The sequence below is a fragment of the Macrobrachium rosenbergii genome, chromosome 37 (assembly GCF_040412425.1).
Source record: "Macrobrachium rosenbergii isolate ZJJX-2024 chromosome 37, ASM4041242v1, whole genome shotgun sequence".
Classification (NCBI taxonomy): domain Eukaryota; kingdom Metazoa; phylum Arthropoda; class Malacostraca; order Decapoda; family Palaemonidae; genus Macrobrachium; species Macrobrachium rosenbergii.
In genome coordinates, this window is record NC_089777.1 from 16,255,547 (window position 1) to 16,282,238 (window position 26,692).

Consider the following 26,692-nt stretch of genomic DNA (forward strand, 5'->3'; position numbering starts at 1 on the left):
GAAAGGTTTGAATTTATGAATGAAAGATGACGTACTGGTAAAATATAAAGTTGAATGGTGAACAAACAATTCTCAGGCAACCAAGGTTTTTATTAAACAAAAAGATTTTAGTTTTAATTTTTATTAAATTTGATAAATAATAGCCTTTATTTTTATGATGGGTGTAATTTGTTTGCCAGACTATTTTAAAACTGAAGTATTTACTTAGCCCAGGATTTTTGCTTATAAATGGAAGGGCTGCAGATGATTTAAATTCTGAATTGATTAAAATCATTTAGTTTATGATTTTCCTTAAATCTTTTGATTTCTTTGGTAAGATTGTAAAGAGTCCAAATTGAGCACTATCTGGTCAGTAGTTGATTGCCATTTCATAAATTTGTTGAATTGATTTGAAAATATTGGCACTTTCCCATGCCGAGCCAATTCTAATTTCATTTTCTGTTCTTTTTTTTACTGTGTCAATGATATTTTGATACATCTGCAATATTCAAAATCATAGACTTTATTGATAAGAGAAAGAGAAAAGATTAGAGAGAGAACTTAAACATGAGAGAGAATATAAAGAGAACTTTTATTATAGGTGTTTTCATTGCAAAAGTATCGAAATGGAAGGATCTAAGGAAATTGGTTATGTACAGGTCATAGAGAAGATTATTCTTTATAGTTACCATACCTGTTTTATGAAATTTTATAAGAAAGGTTGATTAGGTCTTTATTTTGATGAATTGCTAACTGGATGATCATTTTTCCTGGTTTGTGTCTTTTGCTGTTGTGGCTTTGTTGGTGTTTTTTTTAAAAGTTTTTAACCTTCATCGCTATTATTTTATAGTATTATAAAACAGTCTCTTTTTAACTTTTAGTATGTGTAAAGGAAGTAGGTTTGGGAGGTAAACTTGATCTATTCTTATAAAAAAAAAAAAAAAGTTTTGCACTAAATACAGTTGAAATAACCTGTTCTCTTTTTGGTTTTCAGTCTAAAATTCTTTGCAGTGTCCCTTAGGCTGATTTTGCAACTTTTCATTCCTTTTACTGTGTTTTCGATTATTTTCTTCCATCTTGCTATCCAGTCTCTTGTAACAGTTATTTCAAAATGCAATTGTTATTTAAACTTACTCAATTTCCTTTCCAGCTGAATGACCTCATAGGTCTCCAGTGTTGGCCTTTGGCCTAGACTTCTGTATTCCATTCCATTCTGTGCAAGAAATATCTTTATAATGTATAGGTGGTCTTAATTGATGCAAAGGTCAGGAGTTTGCTTTCTGAGGAGGTAACTGATTGTGTGTACAAATTTGATCTTCTTTTCACTGGCAAAATTGACCAAATTAAAAGGTTATTTAACCAAAGAGGTTTAATAGAAGGGGTTATTTTAAGAGGTGATTTATTATAAAAAAAAATGCTCAAAAAGTATGGAATTGTTGTTCCATTATTCAGAATTTTTGTTAATGGAATGTAATGTTTGTTACTTATAAGAATTGCGTCAAAAAGATTCACATACTCTGAAACTCAATTTTTATATCATAGTCATGATCTCTCTGAATTCAGATGTAAAACTGGAATGCATACACTTTCTGCCACTTTTCAGCTTTGTAATTTTACATATTTTTCTGTAACAATATTGTATAATACCTTACTATTGCTTTAATATACTGAAGATGTATATATAAATACAGAAATTCCTTAATATAGAATACTTTTTTAACATTTTTGTTTATATTTGAGTACTGAAAATAAAAAAAGTGATATATTTACATTTTTTTTATTAGAATATTGATTATGTAGTTTTTTTTTTCTGTGTTGGTGTATGCCTCGTATTCATACAGCTTACAGTTACTGTTTGTTCTTATTGACTGTAATCAGATTGTGCAACGAGAAATACACAATGGAAAATATAATTCAAAAGTTTTACTTATTTTAACAAGAACGGAATATCTTGCGAATCATGAAAGGACTCCTTGGCTTGAAAGAGCTGGAAACTTGCCATTAAAATTATTAAAAAGAGAAAGCATTATGATATTATGATACAATTAACTATTAATTAGACAAAATATATGTGGGTAAATAAAAGTCATTAAGAATCTTACATCAAAGTTGAACTAACACATACATACAAGGAACAGAGTGTCAGATGTTTGCTTTGTGAATCAAACACAATAGCCTTAAGACAAAATAACTCAATTATCAAAGATCTGTTGAACATCAAAAACGAGGAGATAAATGCCGTGTTCCTTTGCATGAAAAAAATGATCTTAGTTAAAATGAAAACGACGTCAAATCGATGTCTGGGTTTGTCGTCATCATGGAAGGAAGGTTCGTGATCTTAATAACATCACATAGAGAATTTATTAAGTGATTCCCTCAAGCCACACTATGCCATGGAAATATGGTGTGAGCTTTTGATCACATTGACAGATTCTGGGAAGTGGAATTCTGTACAAAGCTGTCGTTTAGAGCTTTGTCCACCGATACTCGGATATGTTGCAGACTTTTTTCATTTTGTTAAGTGAAATGTAAATCTTTCTTCACAGAGGAGAATCAGTTCTGAAATGCAAGAATGAATAAACACAACTGACTTTCTCAGCTTATGGCAATAGCTTAAGTTAGGTCAATAATCCACTTGCCGAAATCTTATGTTGCAAGAGAAAAAACTTGGGGAAATGAAATCTCTGAATGATATTTGAATGTCTTTTAGAATTATATACGCTACTGGGAATGAGGAAAGTAAATGTAGTATTTTACTATGATAAAAACATTAAATTCTATTCCGGAAATTGAAAGAATTGGGATGACCATTTTTTGATAGATTTTGTATCGGCATGGCACTCTCTCTCTCTCTCTCTCTCTCTCTCTCTCTCTCTCTCTCTCTCTCTCTCTCTCTCTCTCTCTCTCTCATATTACACAAAGGAGCGATAGTTCCGGTCTCTCTCTCTTCTGCCCAAAGGAGCGAAAGTTCTCTCTCTCTCTCTCTCTCTCTCTCTCTCTCTCTCTCTCTCTCTCTCTCTTCTGGTCTCTCTCTTCTGCCCAAAGGAGCGAAAGTCTCTCTCTCTCTCTCTCTCTCTCTCTCTTCTCTCTCTCTCTCTCTCTCTCTCTCTCTCTCTCTCTCTCTCCATGCCAAACTAGAGAGTAATAGTCAGTGCTAGCTTAGGTCCCGGGGGAAAGACGTGAAAAAAAAGTGAAGTTAAAGACAAACTGAAAATCAAAGTGATTGCAAATGCCTGAAAATGATTTAAATGCGGACGCAAGCAACTAAATAAGTGATAAAACGTATTAGGAAAAGGACCCGTGCAATATTTTGTGATAAATAGTGAGTGTTATTAAACATCTCAGCCTCAGGCTAAAACTCGGCAATATTAATGAATATCAGAACATCAGTACATCTTATTCCTGCCACCTTTAACTTTTTTAATATTTGTTGATGATACCAGGTTAGTGAGAATTATTGGTTCCCTTTGTGTCCAAGAATAACATATATCAAATAAAAACCCCATTGGAGAATTATCTGGGTTTTGCAATCGAATGATTTTGTGGTAACTTGAAATAACAGTGTAACGAATTCTTTTGCAAAAACAGTAGGAATGTTACTCCCAATCTGAGACCCTCATTTGTTAAAGACATTTTAGAGAGTTTAATTGATTGTCTCGGTCATAAAATGGTTACAGTAATGTAGTTAGGTGTTGGTTAGACTGGCCGAATTTAGGAGGTGAAAATCTGTACTAACAAGTATTCATAATGACACCGATATTTTGGAATGTAAAGACAGTTTTATTTGAATTTGGTAAGTTGACGGAAAATAATTTTAGATGAGGGAAATTCAGTTCTGAAACTAGTGGTATAGGGCCTCTCTCTCTCTCTCTCTAATTATTGCTTGTGCTCTTATTCTCTCTCTCTCTCTCTCTCTCTCTCTTTGTGCTATGAAAAGGAGCAATTATTGCTTGCACTGTAGCGAGACCATTCTCTCTCTCTCTCTCTCTCTCTCTCTCCCCATGGCTTATTCAAAGGAGCAGGTGCGTACGCTGTCACAAGACCACTCTCTCTCTCTCTCTCTCTCTTCTCTCTCTTGTGCTATGAAAAGGAACAATTATTGCTTGCACTGTAGCGAGACCATTCTCTCTCTCTCTCTCTCTCTCTCTCCCCATGGGTTGGTTATTCAAAGGAGCAAGTGCTCTGTCACTCTCTCTCACTCTCTCTCTCTCTCTCTCTCTCTCTCTCTGTCATGCAACTCTAAAAGTCTAAATAGTAAAATCCAGTGTTAGAGTAACTCTGGAGAGTGAAAGACCTCGAATTTTGTTCTGCACAAAAGTGACGGTATCCTTAAACTGTGTATTAATATGGCTGCCAAAACAAACTGATAAAGAAGTTGACAGTGCATACAAGGAGGAAAATAATCAATAATACGTCTCTGGAAAAGGATTCGCCAGATATTTTGTGATAAAATATAAACACTGTTACAGGTAAGGGTAGTTAAGCAGCCATTATTCTTCCTTGGACTTGTGCTTTTTCGAGCAGAAATAAACATAAGTTAACAGGTCCAGGATGAAGCTCAGTAGTTACTGAGCGTTGTAGTCTTTCTCATCCCGACACAAATCAGTAATCATAACCACATTTTATGAACAATTTTACATTACTTCGACTCTACGTAAAGCTACCGGCCTTGTCAAACACTTATCAGACACTTACATCACTCGTAACTAACTCTTTCCTACGGCCTTTACATCAACCAACATCGAATTAAGTCCTAATCGAAGCAGTAAAACCTTATCTCTTTTGTGAAATGTGTCAGCAATCTCTCTCTCTCTCTCCCATTCCACATATTGTTATGATGCCAGTTTTAATAGCCATAATCAATCAATCTCTCTCTCTTCCTAACACAAATCAGTAATCAAAACCACATTTTACGAACAATTTTACAATAATTTCGACTCTACGTAAAGCTCCTAGTCCTATCAAACACTTATCAAACCCTTATACCACTCCTAACTAACTTTTTTCTTACATACTTCGCATCAACCAACGTCTAAAAACGTCGTATTCGACGCTTTAAAACCTTAACTCGTATGTGAACTGTGTCAGCAATCTCGTCCCTACCTCTCTCTCTCTCTCTCTCTCTCTCTCTCTCTCTCTCTCTCTCTCTCTCTCTCTCTCTCTCTCGTTTTAATAGACGCCAGTTTTAGTAGCCATCAACCAATCTCTCTCTTTCTCATCCTGACATAAATCAGCATCATAACCACATTCTACAAACAATTTTACGATTATTTAGAATCTTCAAACCTTATATCAAACACATATATAACTCCTAATCACACCTCCTCTCTCTCTCTTGTGACGCCAGTTTTAGTAGCCATCAATCAGTCTCTTTCTCTCTCTCTGACACAAATCAGCAATCGTCATAACCAAATTCTACGAACAATTTTACGATTATTTAGAATCTTCAGACCCTTAAAAACGCTTATATAACTCCTGACTAACTTATAAAACACTTATACAACTAACTTTTTTCAAAAACTTATATCACACCTAACTAACTTTTTCTTAAAGGTTACATATCAACCAACGTCTAAAAACGTCGCATTCAACGCCCAACGTAACTCATATTTCGCGACTCTCAAATAAAAAAAAAAAAATATTTTTATTCACTTTACGGGGCCGGGAACGCTATAGCCACCTATTATCGAAACAAGAAACTAAATTCTTCTTCGAGGTAGGTTATCCGAATGGGCCTAAAATACGCTTATTACGATATTTATGTCATTTACTGCTGTTGCGTATGATTTTGTATCGTATTTGACGTATTTTGAAAGAGGTTACGTTAATATTTAAGGAGAAAATGCCATTTTAAAGTTCACGTATTTAAAAAGGCGCTAAAAACTGAAGTCTTCGATTTATTTCAAATTCAAATGCGGTCTAAAACCAACGAATTCCGTACCTTATATTTACGCTTAATTACGTCTTATTACCTACTGTATTCGTCTCAAATCGGCGTGTAAGTATTCCTTATTAACTTAAGTTCTCATATATACGATTATTCTTCAGTTTGATCATCATTTTTGCTCGAAATATGACCGAAAAACGTCTAAAATAATATTTGAAGGCGTATTTTCGAAGCATTTCGACCTAAAAAAGTATTATATGAAGGAAAATATGCTTCCACAATCTGCATAAAATATTAAGGAACAACTCTATAGCAATTAAAAGCTGATAAAAGTACGTTATAATGTTAAATAAAGCGAAAACAGCGTAAACTTACTATTTCCATTTACGTCTTTGACGGCGTATTTTCTCCTTATTTCTAGCTAAAAAATTACGTTAAATTAAGGAAAATAGGCTTCCAGAATGAGCGCAGATCGATTAAGAACAATTCTATGTCAATTAAAAGCTGAAACAAGCCTGAAATAATGTTTGATAAAGCGAAAAAAAGCGTAAACGTACTATTTCAATTTACGTCTTACAAGGCATATTATCGCAGCATTTCGGTCTAGAAATGCATTACAAGAAGGAAAATATGCTTCCAGAATTTGCATAGATTATTAAGGAACAATTCTATAGCAAGTAAACGCTGAAATAATTGCGTTATATAAGGTTAAATAAAGCGAAAATAGCGTAAACTTATTATTTCAATTTACGTCTAATGACGGCGTATCTTATATCGAGCTAAAAAATTAAATTAAGGATAATACACTTCCAGAATCTTCTTAGATTAATTAGAAACAATTCTATGTCAATTAAAAGCGGAAATAAGCCCGAAAAAAAAGTTTTGATAAAGCTTAAAAAAAGCGTCATCTTGACAAGGATCGAACGCTGGTCTTAAATATTTGGAGTCCAGCTTGTTACCAACTGTACTAATCAGACAGGCCGGGTATAGTATATGTTTTTAAGAGGGTAGATAATAAAGAAAACGGACATAAATGCTTGTATAAAATTTAGGGTAAACGATTTTAATAATTTTCTTTACGTATTTGAAGGTGTATTTTCGCCGTATTTCGAAGGAAAAAGGTCATATAGTTAGGAAAATATGCTTCCAATATAAAATTAAATTATTAAATAACAAATGTGTAACGATTAAAGCTAAAAAAAAGCACGTTATAAGGTTAAATAAAGCGAAAAAGCGTAAACTTATTATTTCAATTTACGTCTTTGAAGACGCATATTCGCAGTATTTCGGACTAAAAAAGCATTATACGAAGGAAAATATGCTTCCAGAACCTGCATAAATTATTAAGGAACAACTCTATAGCAATTAAAAGCTGATAAAAGTACGTCATAATGTTAAATAAAGCGAAAATAGCGTAAACTTACTATTTCCATTTAGGTCTTTGACGGAGTATTTTCTCCTTATTTCGAGCTAAAAAATACGATAAATTAAGGGAAATACGCTTCCAGAATGAGCGTAGATCGATTAAGAACAATTCTATGTCAATTAAAAGCTGAAACAAGCCTGAAATAAAGCGAAAAAAAGCGTAAACGTACCATTTCAATTTACGTCTTACAAGGCGCATTATCGCAGCATTTCGGTCTAGAAATGCATTACAAGAGGGAAAATATGCTTCCAGAATTTGCATAGATTATTAAGGAACAATTCTATAGCAAGTAAACGCTGAAATAATTGCGTTATATAAGGTTAAATAAAGCGAAAATAGCGTAAGCTTATTATTTCAATTTACGTCTAATGACGGCGTTAAATTAAGAATAATACGCTTCCAGAATCTTCTTAGATTAATTAGAAACAATTATATGTCAATTAAAAGCGGAAATAAGCCCGAAAAAAAAGTTTTGATAAAGCTTGAAAAAAGCGTCATCTTGTCAAGGATCGAACGCTGGTCTTCAATATTTGGAGTCCAGCTTGTTACCAACTGTACTAACCAGACAGGCTGAGTATAGTATATGTTTTTAAGAGGATAGATATCAAAGAAAACGGACATAAATGGTTGTATAAAATTCAGGGTAAACAATTTTAATAATTTTCTTTACGTATTTGAAGGTGTATTTTCGCCGTATTTCGAACTAAAAAGGCCATATAATTAGGAAAACATGCTTCCGATATCAAATTAAACTATTATAAAACAAATCTATAGTGGTTAAAGCTGAAATAAGCACGTTATAAGGTTAAATAAAGTAAAAATAGTGTAAACTTATTGTTTGAATTTACGACTTTCAAGGCGCATTTTCGCCGTATTTTGAACAAAAATACGTCAAATTAAGGGAAATATGCTTCCAGAACCTGCATAAACTATTAGGGAACAACTCTATAACGATTAAAGCTGAATAAAGCACACTATAAAATTAAATAAAGCGAAGGTGAAATTAGTTATTTTTTTCGCCGATAGATGGCGTAAGCCTTCACTTTTTGATCGAAATTAATCGATGAAATTTCTAGTTCTAAATGCTGCCGATAGATGGCGTATGCATTAACTTTTCTGCAGAAATTAATCGAATTATTTAGTTCCAAATTTTGCCGACAGATGGCGTATGCGTTCACTTTATGGCTTAAATTAACTGAATTATTTAGTTCCAAATTTTGCCGATAGATGGCGTATGCATTCAGTTTTTTGGATTAGATTAACCTAATTATTTAGTTCCAAATTTTGATGATAGATGGCGTATGCGTTCACTTTTTTACAAATTGACCAAATTAATGAATTTAGTTCCAAATTTTGCCAATAGATGGCGTATGTGTTCACTTTTTTGGCTTAAATTAATCAAATTATTTATTTCCAAAATTTGCCGATAGATTGTGTGTGTTCACTTTTTTGGATTAATTTAATGAAATTAATGAATTTAGTTCCAAATTTTGCTGATATATGGTGTATGCCTTCACTTTTTGGGATTAAATTAATGAAATTAATTTATGAGTTCACTTTTCTGGCTTAAATTATTCAAATTAATTAATTTAGTTCCAAATTTTGTCCACAGACGACGTATGCATTTACTTTTTGGTTTAAATTAATAAAATTAATTAATTTAGTTCCAAATTTCGTCCCAAATTTCGTCTACAGATGGTGTATGCATTCACTTTTTGGCTTAAATTAATCAAATTAATTAATTTAGCTCCAAATTTTGTCCACAGATGGCGTATGCATTCATTTTTTTGGCTTAAATTAATGAAATTAATTAATCTAGTTCCAAAATATGCTGATAGTTGGCGTAAGCATTCACTTTTTAATTAAAATTAATGAACTTAATTCTTATTGAATGGTATTTCTCCAAGAATTTTAACAGAATTTTGTTATAAATAACATGTTCCTAGGTCCAGTTAATTTTCTCTGTTGCCAATAGTGTCAGCGTTTACAGTTTCATCTCTCTCTCTCTCTCTCTCTCTCTCTCTCTCTCTCTCTCTCTCTCTTCTCTCTTCTCATTCTTCTCTCTCTTCTCTCATCTCTCTCTCTCTCTCTCTCTCTCTCTCTCTCTCTCTCTCTCTCTCTCTCTCTCTCTCTCTTTCAATTCTTGGTAAGGTTCATCATTCTCTCTCTCTCTCTCTCTCTCTCTTTCAATTCTTGGTAAGGTTCATCATCCTCTCTCTCTCTCTCTCTCAATTCATGGTAAGGTTCTCTCTCTCTCTCTCTCTCTCTCTCTCTCTCTCTCTCTCTCAATTCATGGTAAGGTTCATCATTCTCTCTCTCTCTCTCTCTCTCAATTCTTGGTAAGGTTCTCTCTCTCTCTCTCTCTCTCTCTCTCTCTCTCTCTCTCTCTCTCTCTCTCTCTCTCTCTCAGCTCGTGGTAAGGTTCGTCATTCTCTCTCTCTCAATTCATGGTAAGGTTCATCATTCTCTCTCTCTCTCTCTCGCTCTCTCAATTCTTGGTAAGGTTCTCTCTCTCTCTTTCTCAATTTTTCATAAGACGTATTCTCTCTCTCTCTCTCTCTCTCTCTCTCTCTTTAATTCTTGGTAAGGTTCATCATCCTCTCTCTCTCTCTCTCTCTCTCTCTCTCTCTCTCTCTCTCTCTCTCTCTCAATTCATATATATATATATTCTCTCTCTCTCTCTCTCTCTCTCTCTCTCTCTCTCTCTCTCTCTCTCTCTCTTCTTATCCCACCAGCCAATGGGAGATCGTTTACGAAGACGCTTTGCCCCAAAACCGAAGCTTTCAGCCAATGAAAGAGGGCGATAGAAACGTTAGTACGGTGGAAGCCTCTGATTGGCCGAAGCCATTCCTTCCCTGACAGTAGAAGGAAGGCTCAGTGTAGGTCTAAACGTGATGAATGGTAGTGTTCATATACAAGTGCTCAAGAAATACAAAATAAGGACTGGGTAAGTTGGTTTTTCTCATGTTGTTAGGGTAAATTTTCCACGTTGGAGGTTCGAAAAACCACGGTAAGTCTGGAAAGTGTTACGGAAAGGGGTATTTTGGTCACAGAATATAGAAATATGGAACGTTGCCAACGATTTCTGAAGTCGTCAAGGCCTTCGAAGCTGGAAGCCTGTTGTATACCTTTGAAAAACTGATTTTGCAAATTTCTGTGAAAATTCTGAGGTTCTTGAACGTATCTCTGGCTCAGGGCCTGTGGCAGAACTTATTGTAAGTTTACTAAGTTACTGAAAGGGATTCAGAGGCCTGATGTGGACATCAGAGCTCAGTGAACCAACGCAGACCAGGTCTTACAGAAGTTTCTATTTTGGTAATGTCCAGCTATCTCGGTTTATTGTGCTCTGAATTCCTAAATTGAAGAGTATGATTGGTGCACTTTGATTAAAATTATCCAAGAATCATCGTATGGGAGTAGTGCCGTCAGTGTACCTCACGCGGCGCACTGTAGGCATTGTTTAAGGTTCTGTGCAGCGTCTTTTCGGCCCCTAGCTGCAACCCCTTTCATTCCTTTGACTGTACCTCTGTTCATAATCTCTTTCTTCCATCTTACTTTCCCTCCTCTCCTAACAATCGTTTTAACATTATCTAAAGAGCTAAATGACCTCCTAGGTTTCTATCTCTTGGCCTGTGGCCTAAGTTTTATGTTCCAGCTCCAATTATTTAGGAATAAAAGCAAAATTTTAGTGGTGGAAATCCACGAAAAATTGAGGTTTATTTGCAGTTTCTCAATTTGGGCGACACTGGTCATCAACGACCAAATATTTGCTGAATCAATATGGCCAATTCGTAACTTAATTCATCTGTTAGTCTGGAATTATGGTGATCAGGATGAATAGACTAATGAACTGATGAATGTTCATCACGAATTTGCAACGTTCTACTTAAATTAGGGGAACAACTGTGACCACGGGTGATTTGCTTGCTTACCGAGTGGTGGACGACAGTTTAAAGTGAGAACCAATTATCATTTGTTAATTATTTAAAGGTATGGCCATTAATTCAGGTTCGGGACAGTTTTTAAAATGATTAATGAAGGTTTTTTTGTTGTAATATTATGACGCTGTTCAAACATGGTCGTCAAAAGCAGGAAAGGACACTTTTTTGCACCAATTTTTCTGTGGACGCTAGTTTATAGGTGTGGGAAATTTACGCACACACGAGCCCTTTTTTTTTATTCATACAACCCTGTCTGTGCATCTTTAATCAGAAAGTAAGAGAAAGCTTATCTAATTGTTTGTCATAAACCGTTTCAGGATTGACAGCTCGAAGAGACTGCCACGCCCACCTGTTAGGTCATTAGATCTCTCTTTCTATCCCTCTTGCAGTTAGTGCCATCAGAATTCTCTCTCTCGCTCTCTCTCTCTCTCTCTCTCTCTCTCTCTCTCTCTCTCTCTCTCTCTCTCTCTCTCAGTTAGAACTCGCGGAAAACCCAAAGAACTCTTTCGGTTTGACAAAATTTTAAACATTGTTTTGGGACAATATTGTGGTCTCGTATGCGTTTCATATTTAGTTTATTCCACCATATATTATAAAGAAAAATGTGACTTCCATTTAACCTGCCAACGAAGTTTACCTCCCGTAGTTGCGTAGCGACTTGACAGGTAGCGAAGGTATCTGGTTTTTATGTAATTCAGTTTCGTATCGACCGATACGTTCATTTGTTACGTTCCGTTCTTTAGTGTATTTAATGATCTGGGTTATCAGTATATTCGTACAATTACTTTCTTCTCTTTATGTAACCTATTGCAACGTATGAGGTGGTGTTGTACTGTAAAACTTGTCATTATATTTAAAGTGAATCGCCAACAGTCTTTGGGGGGAGGGGGGCCGAGGTTGTTTCCTCCAAATTCGGATCTTCATCAACTCATTTAATCATACTTATGCGAAAGGTGTTTCATTAACATCGTATTCCTTTTCCATTTACGTAACCTATTGCAAAATATCAGGTCGTGTTGTAATAATTGTAATTCGTTGAAAAGGAATAGCCGACTATCGTGGGGCAGACGGGTTGGAAGGGTTCTCTTCCACCAAATTTGGTCCGTTACAATTTAATCATAATTATGCAAAATATGTTCTATCAACATTGTATAATGAAGCCAGACATTAAACATTATGTAACAACTGCATGAAATCTCGTAGTGGACGCATTCAGATCTCTCAAGCAATGCTCAACATTGCTACGTAATGTCGAGTCTCGTATTTAGTATCGAATCCTATTTAAACCATTTCATAGACTTCGATTCTACTATTTCCAGTTTTTGTAATAGAATTTGATTACTTATTATGGCCTATGATCCGATGTTCTCATATGTTTTATGCTGTGTGTGTCGTCTGTTCTTCCGGGCACATCAGATGGGTCTTCTGCTCCTCATAGCGTTGCCAGATTGGCCGTTTCATGGCCAAAATTTTAAAATTGGCCATTTTTTGAACTCTGTGGCCTTGAAAAATCAGTTTGGCCATTTATGCAAATGTGGCCACTTAAACTCCCGAAATGCTGCAGATGCACAACAGCAAAACCCTTTACGACTCGACTGCAGAAAAAGAACAACAAGATATTCGATATCTTGAGGAAGTGCTGGCAATTTAACAGCTGTGTTTCCCTTCTAAGTATTTTAAGCTTAATTTAAAGTATTTTTGATGACATGTAATCGAATATATATGCATAATTTATGCACAGTTAATTGTTGGTATGTTAATTCACACAATCATTTTATATCTTTGGCCATAAGCTGTTGCGTTCATCTGGCATATCTTTGGCCATGTTTTTGGCCAAATACTTTTCCAAAGTGGCAGCTTACGACCAATTTTCGTTTTACCGACGGAAATAATAACAATTCGACGCCGTGGATAGTAAATATTATTAAAACAGTCTTCCTTTAATATTAAAGTTTAGTAATATGTGTTTAAGTGCATTTCCAAGTGGAAGTAACTTTTGCCTGGAGTCTTTGAGTCATGGTGAGTCCTTTGTGTTGCTGAGTCATATTCTCCAAAGCCTTCTCACTCGAGTCTTGACGAACAGACAGTGTGGTGAGTAGTGGTGTGTTTTTGTGGTAAGTCATGCCCTCCAGAACCTCTTGACTCGATTCCTCGTATCATGTGTCTGAGTCACGGCGAGTCCTTGGTATTGCTGAGCCTTTTTACTTGAGTTTTCACGAGGAAAAAAGTTTGGTGAGTCATGGTGATTCCTTGGTATTGTTTGAGTCATGCCCTCAGTCAAGTTTTCATGAATAAAGCTTGTAGTGAGTCATGGGGAGTCCTTGGTGTTGCTTCATGAGTCATGCCCTCCAGGAGGCACCTTTTTGACACTAATCTTCGTGTGTAAAGTGTCGTGAGTCATGGTGAGTCCTTGGTGCTGAGTCGTCAACCCCAGTCTCTTGACTCCAGTTTTCATGAGTAGCTAAAGAGTGGTGAGTCCTTAGTGTTGCTTGATGAGTCATGCCCTCCAGAGCCTTGTGACTCAGTTTTCTTAAGTAAACAGTGTGGTGAGTCATGGTAGTCCTTGATATTGCTTGAGTCATGCCCTCCAGAGCCTTTTTGACTCGAGTTTTCATAAGTAAAGAGAGTGGTGAGTCATGGTGAGCCCTTAAGGTTTGCTAGATGAGTCATGCCCTCCAGAGCCTTGTGACTCAGTTTTCTTGGGTAAACAGTGTGGTGAGTCATGGGTAGTCCTTGATATTGCCTGAGTCATGCCCTCCAGAGCCTTTAGACTCGAGTTTTCATAAGTAAAGAGTGTGGTGAGTCTTGGGGAGCCCTTGGTTTTGCTAGATGAGTCATGCCCTCCAGAGCCTTGCGACTCAGTTATCTTGAGTAAACAGTGTGGTGAGTCATGGTTAGTCCTTGATATTGCTTGAGTCATGCCCTCCAGAGCCTTTGACTCCAGTTTTCATGAGTAAATAGTGTGAGTCATGGTGTGTCCTTTGCATTGAGTCAGCCTGCCAGAGCCTATAGCCTACTAAATTAGCAGCGGTCCAAGGATTTATGGTGCTGGTAGGCTAACACATATGACACATCAGAGGTGTTGGATACGCGTGTATTTTCTTTATTCCTTCATTAATCTGTGTGCGTGTTTTTCTCTTTTGTGTTCTGCGCTCATAATTCAGTCGAGGCGACACGGTGCTCATTAATAGCAAGTGCCCTGGGTGGGTAGGCTGTTTCAGATGCTACTGCAGGCTTTCAGTGCCATGTTTCAGATGTCTCCATCTAATTGATATGTTTATCCACAGCCATTTTTTGTAGATTAAGTTTTTTTAGTTGTCTATCTAATTTTATAATGGCGTCAACAACCTAGATGCTACGATGCTAGTTGATTATGCATGTTCAGCAATGTTTGTCATATGTAGTGTACTCAGATCTCTGTTGCCTTATAATGTACACTGTATAGACACATTTCTCACTCCATCTCCCTTTGTTTAACGTAGCAAGGGGGATGTTGAATAGGTGTGGTATTTTCTTTCGATCAAAAAGTGTTCATTAAATGAGAGTTTCCAATTTGATTTAAAAAGATAAAAATATAATGTTTTTACCTAGTTTTAACAAAGTTTGATCCTTGCTATGTATCTGTGTTCAAAAAACAATTTACAAATGATTTGAACTTTGCTGGTAAGGGTTGAATCTTTTGTAGCATTCAAGTGTAAATATCATTTCATTTGTGATTACATTTGTGAATTATGTTATGAATTAGGTGAGATGTGAAATAGACTGCCCTACTGTAAGTATGCTTGTGAATTAGGTTGAACGTTGTGAAAGAGACACCCCCACCCCTTTTTGGTATATCAGTATACCCATACAAATCCAGCACAGTCTCTCCTTGCTGGGAAGGTTTTTCCTGAAATCTCAATTTGTCTTTGTTTAATATCTGTTCACACCCACTTGGCATTCTGTCCTAACTGACATTCAGGTAGATATAAAGAGCTTGTACTTGTAGTTTTATGGACCTGTATATGAACTAGGTGTCATTATTTTTTCTGGTTTGGTGAAATGTGTTTGGTGAACTTCATTTTAATACTATTTTTGCTTTCAGAAATGAGAAAGTGTCTCGATTGCGTTCACAGTACTTCTCATCAATAACTCCATGTTGTGGATTTTTTCGGACCTGTGAAGCCTTTCCAAGGAGCGTGTTACTGCCAACATGGCTATGGTAAGCAACTAGATTGCTACAGCAATCAGAAGTCTGTGAAAGGAGATAGAAAAAAACAATCCTTATACTAACAATTTATTTGAAAAATTGTGCACATTAGACAGACCAATTCCATGTGACAGCACAACCTTGCCTAACCATAGCCTAGAAGAATACCAATCCTATCTTATTCCTGTTATTTAGATTTTGAATGCCTAATCTTAATACTGTACCCAAACTATCTTGATGCTAAGCAGTCGTATTTTAAATAAGCTTTTTTTTTTTTTTGCATTACATATCTTATAATGCTTGTTAATTACAGTAGGTTTCGTATTGTGAAAGACACCCCCTTTTGTAAGTACATGTATGAATTTGATGAAATGTGGATGAGACGACTCCCTTTAAACAAAGCATGAGTTAGTAAATGGAAAAAAGCCAAAGTGAAATATGTTTGGTGAACATTTTAACACTATTTTTGCTTTCAGAAATGAGAACGGGTCGTGCAGTTGCGTTCGAAATTGGTGCAGTACTTCCCACCAATAACTCCATGTTGTGGATTTTTCGGACCTGTGGAGCCTTTCAAAGGAGCGTGTTACTGCCAACATGGCTATGGTAAGTAACTAGATTGCTACAGCAATCAGAAGTCTGTGAAAGGATATAAAAAAAGCAACCCTTATTCTAATTATTTTAAAAATTATGCACATCAGACAGTCCAATTCCAGGTGACAGCACAACCTCGCCCAACCAGCCAGCTAACTTAAACCTAAGCATACATATACATAGAAGAATATTAATCTTATCTCTTCATTTTAGTTAGATTTTGATGACTTTCAAATCCTACATAATCTTAATACCTTACCCGCAGCAGAAGGAACGTAAATATATCCTTTTGTAAAGGGGAAATTTAAGTGCACATCAACTCTGTCGTTAAATGAGGGAGCAGACAAAATTTGCAAAGTTTTGGCCATTATGATTAGACCAACTTAGCTGCAGGTGCTAGTGATTCAAGTGATTTTGTTTGTATATTTGATTTTAGCCAGGTGTCTGAACCATGGATAATATCCCCTTTTCCTGTCGAGAGATCCCGTAGGGCGGGTAGAGCCATCAGTGCACCTTATGCAGTGCACTGTAGGCATTACTCAAGCTTGTTTGCAGTGTTCCCTCTTTCTTCCATCTTACTTTCCACCCTCTCTTAAAAATTGTTTCATAGTGCAATTGTGAGATTGTCCCCCATTGCACCTTTAAAACCTCCTTTACACTCGGGTTTTCCTTTCAGTGCTGAATGACTTCACAGGTCCCATCACTTGGCTTCTGGCCTAAATCTTAAAGTCCTTTCTTCCTGTCTGCTGAGAGAAACCAGATTTGCTGAACAGAAGCAGTAAATGTGTGTCTCGCAGTCGAAATAATCGGTTCCAGAGGTCCTTTATTCTTCACACCTTTGGACAGTGGAACAGTCTCTTTAAGGATGTGCAATTGTAATTTCAGAAGTTCAAAGTTCCAGAGGTCCTTTATTCCTCACACTTGAGGACTTTGGAACAGTCTCCCTGAGGATGTTGTGCAATTGGAACTTCAAAAGTTCAAAGTTCCAGAGGTCCTTTGTTCCTCATGCCTTACGACTGTGGAACAGTCCCCCTTGTTGTGAAACTGGAACTTCAAAAGTTCAAGCAAAGATGCAGTGCATTACTACCCTAATACAATTTTCCTTGCATTTTAATAATTGTCATATTTTTATTTGTAGTCAGTTTGTTAATTTAATTTTTCCTTTGTAATAAGATAGCTCTTCTTTCTGTATATCTCTTTAATTTCTGTTGCTTCTTTCTAATGAACACCATAGTCTTTGGGAGCTTGAATTTCAAGTCAATGGCCCCTGTGGTGAGCTTGTTCCATATAAATAGGGTTCATCTTTTGAATAATAAATAGAATAATATGTTGGTTGTTATATATCATGGACTTGTTCCATATGGATAGGGTTCATCTGCTGAATAGTATGTTGGTTTTTATATATTATGGTCTTATTCCATATGAATAGGGTTCATCTTCTGTATAATAATTATAATAATTAGATGAACACCTCTTGACCCAGCCCCTATTTGTACAATATGAAATTTTAAGGACATTTGATATAAGGGACATTTGATTGTAGCCACCAGCATAAACATTATGGAAATTTTGTTTTATTCTCAAGTTTCCCGAGTTGCTAAAGTTTAAAATTAATTTACTGTGTATGACATTTAACACTTTTGAAGTTAAACAATCAGTTGAGGATGTCCCTCTCCCTGATACTTGTCATCCTGAACCTCTTCATACACAATTTGCATTTCGTTCCAGGGATGTTAAGACAATTCTGGATAATTTTGATAGCTGGGGTGGAGAAGACCCCGATGGTTTCTTCCTTTGTTTTTTAAAAAAGTTTCTAGCTTGTCTCCAAAGTTTAGTAGATTCTATAGATTTTTATGTCAATGTAGTATCTTTGTGGATGAGTGCAAGCTTAGTAACACAGTGCCTGTTCCAAAGAGTGGCATATATGCAGACTGCAGTAACTGCAGGCCAATGTCTATTCTTCTTGTGCTTTACAAAAGTTGCCAAAAAACTTATTTTTAACCCACTATATAAGTATGTTGAATCTAAGTTAATATGCATGTAGGAAGCAGCTAAGTACCTGCAATGCTCTTTTAGACTTGACAAGCCAGTTGCAAGGGAACCTTGATAAGGGTTTTGAGTGCAGAGTAATTCAGATAGATTTTAGTGCTGCTTTCGATTTAGTAAATCACAAGGCACTTATAAACTTCAGAATCTTGGTGTGGGCGGATATCTTTTAGGATTATTTCAAGGTTTCCTTACAGGTAGGCAGCAGTGAGTAGCTGTGGATAGGATCTTTAGTGAACCAAGACCAATTGTGTCTGGAGTTCAACAGGGCAGTTTTCTTGGTCCATTGTTATTTTTAGTGTATAAAATTGACATGGTTGTTGGCCTGGAAAACAAGATTGTTCAGCATGTCGATGATGCAACACTTCAGGGTGTAGTAAAGTCTCCACTTTTGAGAAATGAAGCTGTCCTCAGCCTCAGTCGGGACATGGACTGGACCAGGGAATGGTGTAGTCGGTGGGGTATGAGGCTGAACTCCAGTAAAACGAAAACGCTATGATTAGCAGGTCTAGTACAGATTTCCCACCCCATCCTCCCCTTCAGGTGGATGGAACTTTGCTGAACAAGTCTGCAGCTTTAACTCTTCTAGGTGTAACTTTTGACTCACATCTAACTTTTGAGAAACATCTAATGAAAGTTTCAGCAAATGCCACACGAAAGTTAGGTATTGTTCGTAAGGCCTCGAATATTTATAACAGTGATAAAATCAGTGCAACCTGTTTTAGTTTATTTGTACTCGCTTTACTTGAATACTGTTCTCTGTTATCGATGTCTGCTTCTGCCAGAGATTTTATCTCTTTTATACAGTACAGTGTTTCGTGGAGGTAGGTTTCTATTTCCTAATAGTAGTAGTTATGACTTCGACCATCGACGGATGGTCTTTTTGTCACCTTTTCATAAGTTGTATTTCAACAGAAACCTTCACATTCACAATTGTTCCTTGATCCCCTTTATCTGCTGAGAGCAACCAGATTGGCTGAACAGCAGCACCAATATGCAGTAAATATGCCTCGCTGTCGATCTCCTCAGTTCCAGATGTCCATTATTCCTCACACCATTGGACTGTGGAACAGCCTCCCAGAGGATGTCGTGCAATATGAACTAAAGTTCAAGCAAAGGTGCAATGTACTATTACCCTAATACTATTCTCCTTTTATTTTAATACATTTTATTACCTTTTTTTCTTTGTTAATAAGTGGGATCTCCTCTTCTGTATTTCCCATTACTTCCTCTTACTACTTCCTAATGAACACCATGATATTCTTTGGAAGCTTGAATTTCAAGTCAGTGGGTCCTGTGGGCTTGTTCGATATGAATAGGTTTCATCTTCTGAATATAATAATAATAATAACCTCTCTCTCTCTCTCTCCCTCACCAGCAGTAACTTCAAGACTTTAGACACTTAAATTTCTCTCTCTCTCTCTCTCTCTCTCTCTCTCTCTCTCTCTCTCTCTCTCTCTCTCTCTCTCTCTCTCTCAGGATACCTAAGGTAATGTCACCATGCAGATTGTGAAGAAACATTGACCACAGAGATTTGTATTTCCTGACATTTCTCTCTCTCTCTCTCTCTCTCTCTCTCTCTCTCTCTCTCTCTCTCTCTCTCTCTCTCTCTCTCTCTCTCCAGCAGTAACTTCATGAGTTTTGACACTAAGTTAAAATAATAGTCTCTCTCTCTCTCTCTCTCTCTCTCTCTCTCTCTCTCTCTCTCTCTCTCTCTCCTCTCTCCCAATACCTAAGGTAATGTCACCATGTGAAGAAACGTTGATCACAGAGATTTGTATTTCCTGACATTTCTCTCTCTCTCTCTCTCTCTCTCTCTCTCTCTCTCTCTCTCTCTCTTAGGATACCTAAGGTAATATCACCATGCAGATTGTGAAAAACATTGATCAAAGAGATTTGTATTTCCTGACATTTCTCTCTCTCTCTCTCTCTCTCTCTCTCTCTCTCTCTCTCTCTCTCTCTCTCTCTCTCTCTCTCTCTCTCTCCAGTAACTTCATGAGTTTTGACACTAAGTTAAAATAATAGTCTCTCTCTCTCTCTCTCTCTCTCTCTCTCTCTCTCTCTCTCTCTCTCTCTCTCTCTCAGTATACCTAAGGTAATGTCACCATGCAGATTGTGAAGAAACGTTGATCACAGAGATTTGTATTTCCTGACATTTCTCTCTCTCTCTCTCTCTCTCTCTCTCTCTCTCTCTCTCTCTCAGGATACCTAAGGTAATGTCACCATGCAGATTGTGAAGAAACGTTGATCACAGAGATTTGTATTTCCTGACATTTCTCTCTCTCTCTCTCTCTCTCTCTCTCTCTCTCTCTCTCTCTCTCTCTCTCTCTCTCTCTCTCTCTCTCTCAGGATACCTAAGGTAATGTCACCATGCAGATTGTGAAGAAACGTTGATCACAGAGATTTGTATTTCCTAACATTTCTCTCTCTCTCTCTCTCTCTCTCTCTCTCTCTCTCTCTCTCTCTCTCTCTCTCTCTCTCTCTCTCCAGGATACCTAAGGTAATGTCACCATGTAGATTGTTAAGAAACGTTGATCACAGAGATTTGTATTTCCTGACATTTCTCTCTCTCTCTCTCTCTCTCTCTCTCTCTCTCTCTCTCTCTCTCTCTCTCTCTCTCTCTCTCAGGATACCTAAGGTAATGTCACCATCAGATTGTGAAGAAACTTTGATCACAGAGATTTGTATTTCTGACATTCTCTCTCTCTCTCTCTCTCTCTCTCTCTCTCTCTCTCTCTCTCTCTCTCTCTCTCTCTCCTCCCAGGATACCTAAGGTAATGTCACCATGCAGATTGCGAAGAAACTTTGATCACAGAGATTTGTATTTCCTGACATTCTCTCTCTCTCTCTCTCTCTCTCTCTCTCTCTCTCTCTCTCTCTCTCTCTCTCTCTCTCTCTCTCTCTCTCCCAGGATACCTAAGGTAATGTCACCATGCAGATTGTGAAGAAACATTGGTCCCAGAGATTTGTACTTCCTGACATTTCTCTCTCTCTCTCTCTCTCTCTCTCTCTCTCTCTCTCTCTCTCTCTCTCTCTCTCTCTCTGGATTACAGTTATGGCATTCAGTACTAAAGTATGTTTTTGTTTTCCAGGTAAATATGATGAAAATGACCACTTAAGCATCAAGACCAACCACCCAGACCACTTAATAATCAAGATCATATTGCCCACTGATTGACATGGCACCACGCAAGAATACCTCAGAAATTGCTCACTCACAAATGAGTGTTCCAGCTTTTGAAAATCAATTGTTTGCCTCGACATAACAAAGAAGATAAAAAAAAAGGTTAATAAGTAAATTGGCAGCTATAAGTTTTGCAAAGTTTTTGCCTTTGGTAAGTGAATTTATATATAAATATATATATACAGTACTAAAAGGAACGGCAAAACTGTTTATACATACTTTTGCTGCGGAAGAAAACGTCTAACATCGGTTTTGTTTTAAGAAACTGAGATTTTATGGTCAAAATATACATTGTGTTTGTGTTTAGTAAATCCCCACCCATAAGTGTTCTCTCTCTCACTCAAAACAGACCCAAAAAATAAAGAAAGTAAGCAAAAGGTTAAAGTATAGGTAAAAATGAGAGTAGGTAAAACTTTCCCCAGTTAGAAGTCTGAATTTACTGTTTTCAGTTTTTTGTAAAACATTGACAGCTTTGTTGTTTATTTACTTTAAAGGCCAGACAAAACAAAAAAGCTTTTTGTATATACTTATATATTCATTGCGTAATTCATTCCTGGTTACCTGTTCCTGGTGAGATAATTTATAGATTTGTGTCTTTATGGTGTAATTAAGCCCTGGTTCTGTGGTTTGTTGATTTATAGATCTATTTATGTGTAATTCAACCCTGGTTCTTTGTCGCTGACATTTATTAGGCTGTTTCTGATAAAATTCCTTTCCTTGCGTTTGTGCCTCATGATTTATGGCTGAAGTCGAGAGTTTCAATATGTAATGACCTACATTTTATGCCACAAACTTCATGAAATGCTGATGAAGGTTTGTGAATTGATCAATACATTTGTTTGTTCTTAAGTCAAAAAGTTTGTGTCACACGTCCACAAGTCTCTTGCTTGTTTTAGTTGGTAGATAGATTCTTTATGCTTTGTGTACCCTAAGAAATGGGATCAACTCTGATTTGACAGTTTTTTAACTGTCTAATATGGTTATTGCTAAGATTTAACTGCAGCCTAAGTTAGGACATTGTGAATTCTAGTTATTTTCTGCACTTTTATTGCATTCTCTTGTTCTGTGGACAGTAAAGCTTAATCTATTCCTTGTGTTCATAAGGTTGGATGTCTGTGTTTGCTGTAGACCTACAAGTTTAGCTTACATTTTCTCAGTAGCAGTTTACCTTACAATGTTTCCTTATCATTAAGTTAACAGTGCTTTTGGAAAACTTTAGAGTCTATCAGGTGCCTGTTTTTGGTACCTATCATTTTCTAGCCATTTCCAAGTTGTCTGGATAGTTCTGGATGACTTGGTAGGTCCCCGTGTTTGACCACTGGCCTAAGTTTTAGATTCAAAAAGTCCTTTGGAAGGAAAGAAGCATCCTAGCTGAACAAGTTTATACGAGTTCCTGTGACTAGGACTGTTTACCTGAGCATCTTGTCATGTTACTGTTATTGTCCTGTTACTGTTCCTGTTCTTGTCCTGGTATGTTCACACTTAAAAAGCCAGCAAAGTATATGAACTTTGCTGTAGACCGTCAAATCTAGGCTTCAGTGTAGGCTATTTACCTAGGGACTTGGAAGTGGCCAGCTTTTTGCTCTTCCAGGGATAGGCTGAAGTGGGTAGATAGTGCCTCTTATTATCCCATGGAATTTTATGCATTGGGCTTGTTGTGGATATGTTGATGTCTTCTCTGAATCCATTTGTGGTTGGGCGATTTTATTTTCCATTTTCTGTGTTCTCTTCATTGCATAATGCTTAGAGCATACGGAAAGTGTCTTTTGCCTTTGAAGTCTGGCCTTTTAGCTAATTCTGCAAAAATTGCCTGTAGATAGACAATAATAAATGTGAAATCAAGTACACACTTTCCAGTGTTTAACTGCAGATCTTTGTTGATTAGCCAGATTATTTTGTTTTCCATCATTCATGAGCGTGCGGGTCCGTGAACTCGACATTTTAGGCACTAGCCACTGTACTCTGTAGTATCAAGCAATGTTTCGTCTAGTGATCTTCGTCCTAGGTAGATTTTAGGTGTTAAAATACCTTTCTCCATTTCTGATTGTATCAAAGAGACGCGTCAAAACCTTTGGTTGTATAGGTTGTTTTAACCAGCAATGGTCTTATTTTTCCACCTCTGTGGTGAAAGGCTGTACCTTCAGCCCCACCTGCCTCGAGTTTCCTTTCATTTAAGAGACACGAGAGCGACGTTAGAGAACTATATGTCTTTTCTGCAACTTGTACCCTCTACTGGAGCTTTGAGTTCTCTTCCACAGCTGAAAGGGTGACCTGACTTTGACCTTACCTGATACTGGACCACCTCCATTCAACATTTTTTCTTAAGTGGTCCCTATGATCCTGTCAGGAAGACTTAGAAGGCATTGGTTCTTGGATTACGAACTTTATGACCTACACTTTGCTGTAGGTATGGGCATGCTTGATTTTTAATTTTTTTGGGCCCACATCAGATATCTAGTCCTATAGGCTAGTCCTTGCTTTAGGCTTGCAAAGATTTTTATACCGTTATAAGGGATGTTGGTATAGTACCACTGGCTGTCCTATTTTGTGCCAAGGTGTCTCCTTTTGCCTGACCCTTGTTAATGAATTTATGACAAACATACTGACTCCAAGCAGATTTTTTGTCAAGTCTTTAACTTTACAATGCTACTAGAGGGGGTTATCTGGTGGTAATTTCAAGATTTTGACACTTGTTCAAGTCTCTCTCTCTCTCTCTCTCTCTCTCTCTCTCTCTCTCTCTCTCTCTCTCTCTCTCTCTCTCTCTCTCTCTCTCTGTGTGTGTGCGCTAGGGAAAAGTTAAACGCTCAACCTAATTTTTATGAAGTTTTAGGTCGCATGTTAGTTTCCAGCGAAAAAGTATTGAGATAAAATAGTATCTGGTTCAAAAGTAGGAAGAAACTTAGAAGTGGTAAAGTATTAAGAAATTTTAAAAAGAGCCTATTTATAGTAAAATAACCGGACTGAATCGGTTTTCATTAAGTAGTCAGTTATTAAGAAGGCAAATTAGTCCTAGAATTGAGAGTATTTATCTTAACGGTAAATTTAAGTCCAAAATGGAATATATGAGAGAGTTATTGAGGGCAGCCTAAGCCAAATATGAAGGTTGGTGAGGAATTTGAAAGTGGTATTAGATGACTTCTAGAAGGAGACGAGCATTTTAAATGAAGTTTTATGCCAAAACTAATTTGAGAGCTTTTTCGTTTTTGAGGGCAGACGATCAAAGATGGTTGATTTTAAAGAAAACTGGTTAGTTATAGAGAGGTAAACACGTGACGTCATAGTTGGTCTAGGAGTCACGACTGTCTCTACGTAGATCAAAAGGACCACTACACGGTCAGGTGACGTCATTGTAGAGTAAAGAGCAATATGAAACGTGACGTATCTATGACGTCATTGTTGATTAAAAGGCGCACGTCGGTTACGTCATAGGTGATGTCTATTACGTCAGAGTTGACGTCATTGTAGAGTTAACTTCACCACAGGTAATGGAGATGAAGTACATATTACGTCATAGGTGACACGACTTAAAGGGCAATAAACGTCATAGACGTATCTATGACGTCATTATCTAAAGGCACCACAGTCGGGACGTAATCAAAGTTCACTTACGTCATATGTAATGATTACGTCATTGTGACTAGTATACGTCATATTTGACGTTCAATGACGTCATTGTAGATCTAAATACATATTACGCCATAGGTGACACTTATCTATGACATCATTGTAGATTTGAACAAACTGTAGAATATAGAGGAAATAAAAACTCTATATACCGTACGCTCTTTTATTTAAATCCAGAAAATCTAATCATAATTGGATAGGTTACCCATAGCAATAAAAAACTTATAAATTTTTTTTATTCCCCGGAGCCAGCATTGCAATGCCCCAAGGAGGGAGTATATGTCCCCAGTAGGAGGTATATGAGCAGTCTGTCGGCACTGGAACCGACTCAAAAAGCACGTGTTTTCTAAGCTGACAGCTGATTGCCGAGATGGGAATAAAGCCTTATATACTCCCTTGTGCCTTTCCAGATATATTCCAGTTTTCTATGTCTACTGAGGGACGTTAAGACTTCAAAATGTCAAAGAAAATTGGTATGTACAGGGAGACTAAAGGAGGGTGTGGTAGGGTTACGGTACTAAGACAAGCCTAGGCTCACGTTCAGCTCTTACGGCTGTTATTTCGTACTTAGGCAAATGCTTGCTTGACATGTAGTGTTTGATGAAACTTGGCGTGAATATCTGTAGACTTATACCAGCAAAGAATTTCGTCTCGAAGCACAATGGCCCCCCTACCGGGAAAACAAGGAATCCCAAGTCTAGTTACTCTTTGGAGAACTTGTTAGAAACTATATGGGTTGTAAACATACATACTAACATTCCGCTTTCCGTTTTCATTGAGATTTCGAGATCAAAAGTTTCTCTCACGCTTTCTTACTTAGAAAATGAGTCTCTTATTCAACCCTCACAGAAAACCTAGCAGGGACCACAAGCAAAAGACACTGAGATAAGTGTATCTCGAATGTGAGGGCCATCTGACATTGACTTTGTACCTAACAGAATTCTAAACTTAGAGAGCTGTAGAGGATAATTTACTTGTACTGTATGTGTTAATTGATAAGGCTATTTTATCATAACTAACAGAGATATTTATGGAGAAAATTGACTTCATTCTTTTTTTAACACGTAACTAAAATCAACTTAGTACATTTTAAGGGCCCACACTGCCTGTCAACCTGACATCTTTCATCAATTTGACGTAAAATTTGACAACGATTTGTCGATACGTGTGGAAAATTGAAGTCTAATCATGATGATAAACATGGGAGACTTAAATTTGCCGCAAATATTGCCATTTTGATATCAAACCTGACGGTAAAGTGCTAAAATCTGTCTGACAATAAGCTCCTGTGACACCCTACCAGATGCAGAAATGCTCTATAGGAGTGACTGCACAGTTCTTGATTATTTTCCTAATTAGCCTCATTTAGTTAAATCTTTTAAGACTAGAATTAGTCATTTTCACTTAATACTTTGATCATTAGGTTTCGTTCCTTCAAATACCTTTACCTGACTAACTTTTCCCCATGTAGATTTGTTGATATAATGCGTTTAATTTTAACTTGCAAAGCACCAAACTCCATGATTAGGGCATTTTTAACAACTTTTAAGAGACACAGTATTACGGTACAGTTATTGACTTTTGCCGATTAATTTATCTGCTGCACTCTCGTGTTTCATTACATAAGCTTACTTTACATTTTAGCGTATATATTATAATTTTAGCTGCATTTCTATTTTTATTGGATTTTTTATAGGCTTGGCCTAATAACATTTTAAGCACCAAAATATTTTATTGAACTATATTTGGGAGAAACTTAAAATTAGACAGATTTAAAACTCTTAAAATCTATGCATTTAATTTGGTGCTATTTTCAGTTTACATG

At 36.8% G+C, this 26,692-nt stretch overlaps 1 long non-coding RNA gene across 1 annotated transcript; it reads left to right on the forward strand.

The window, feature by feature from the left end:
* The first annotated feature begins 4,238 nt into the window (after nucleotides 1-4,238).
* On the forward strand, nucleotides 4,239-25,015 carry LOC136825350 (uncharacterized). The gene is made up of 4 exons (XR_010849309.1): nucleotides 4,239-4,448; nucleotides 15,318-15,434; nucleotides 15,899-16,025; nucleotides 21,152-25,015. It is a non-coding gene; the product is annotated as an uncharacterized lncRNA (long non-coding RNA).
* Nucleotides 25,016-26,692: the final 1,677 nt, after the last annotated feature.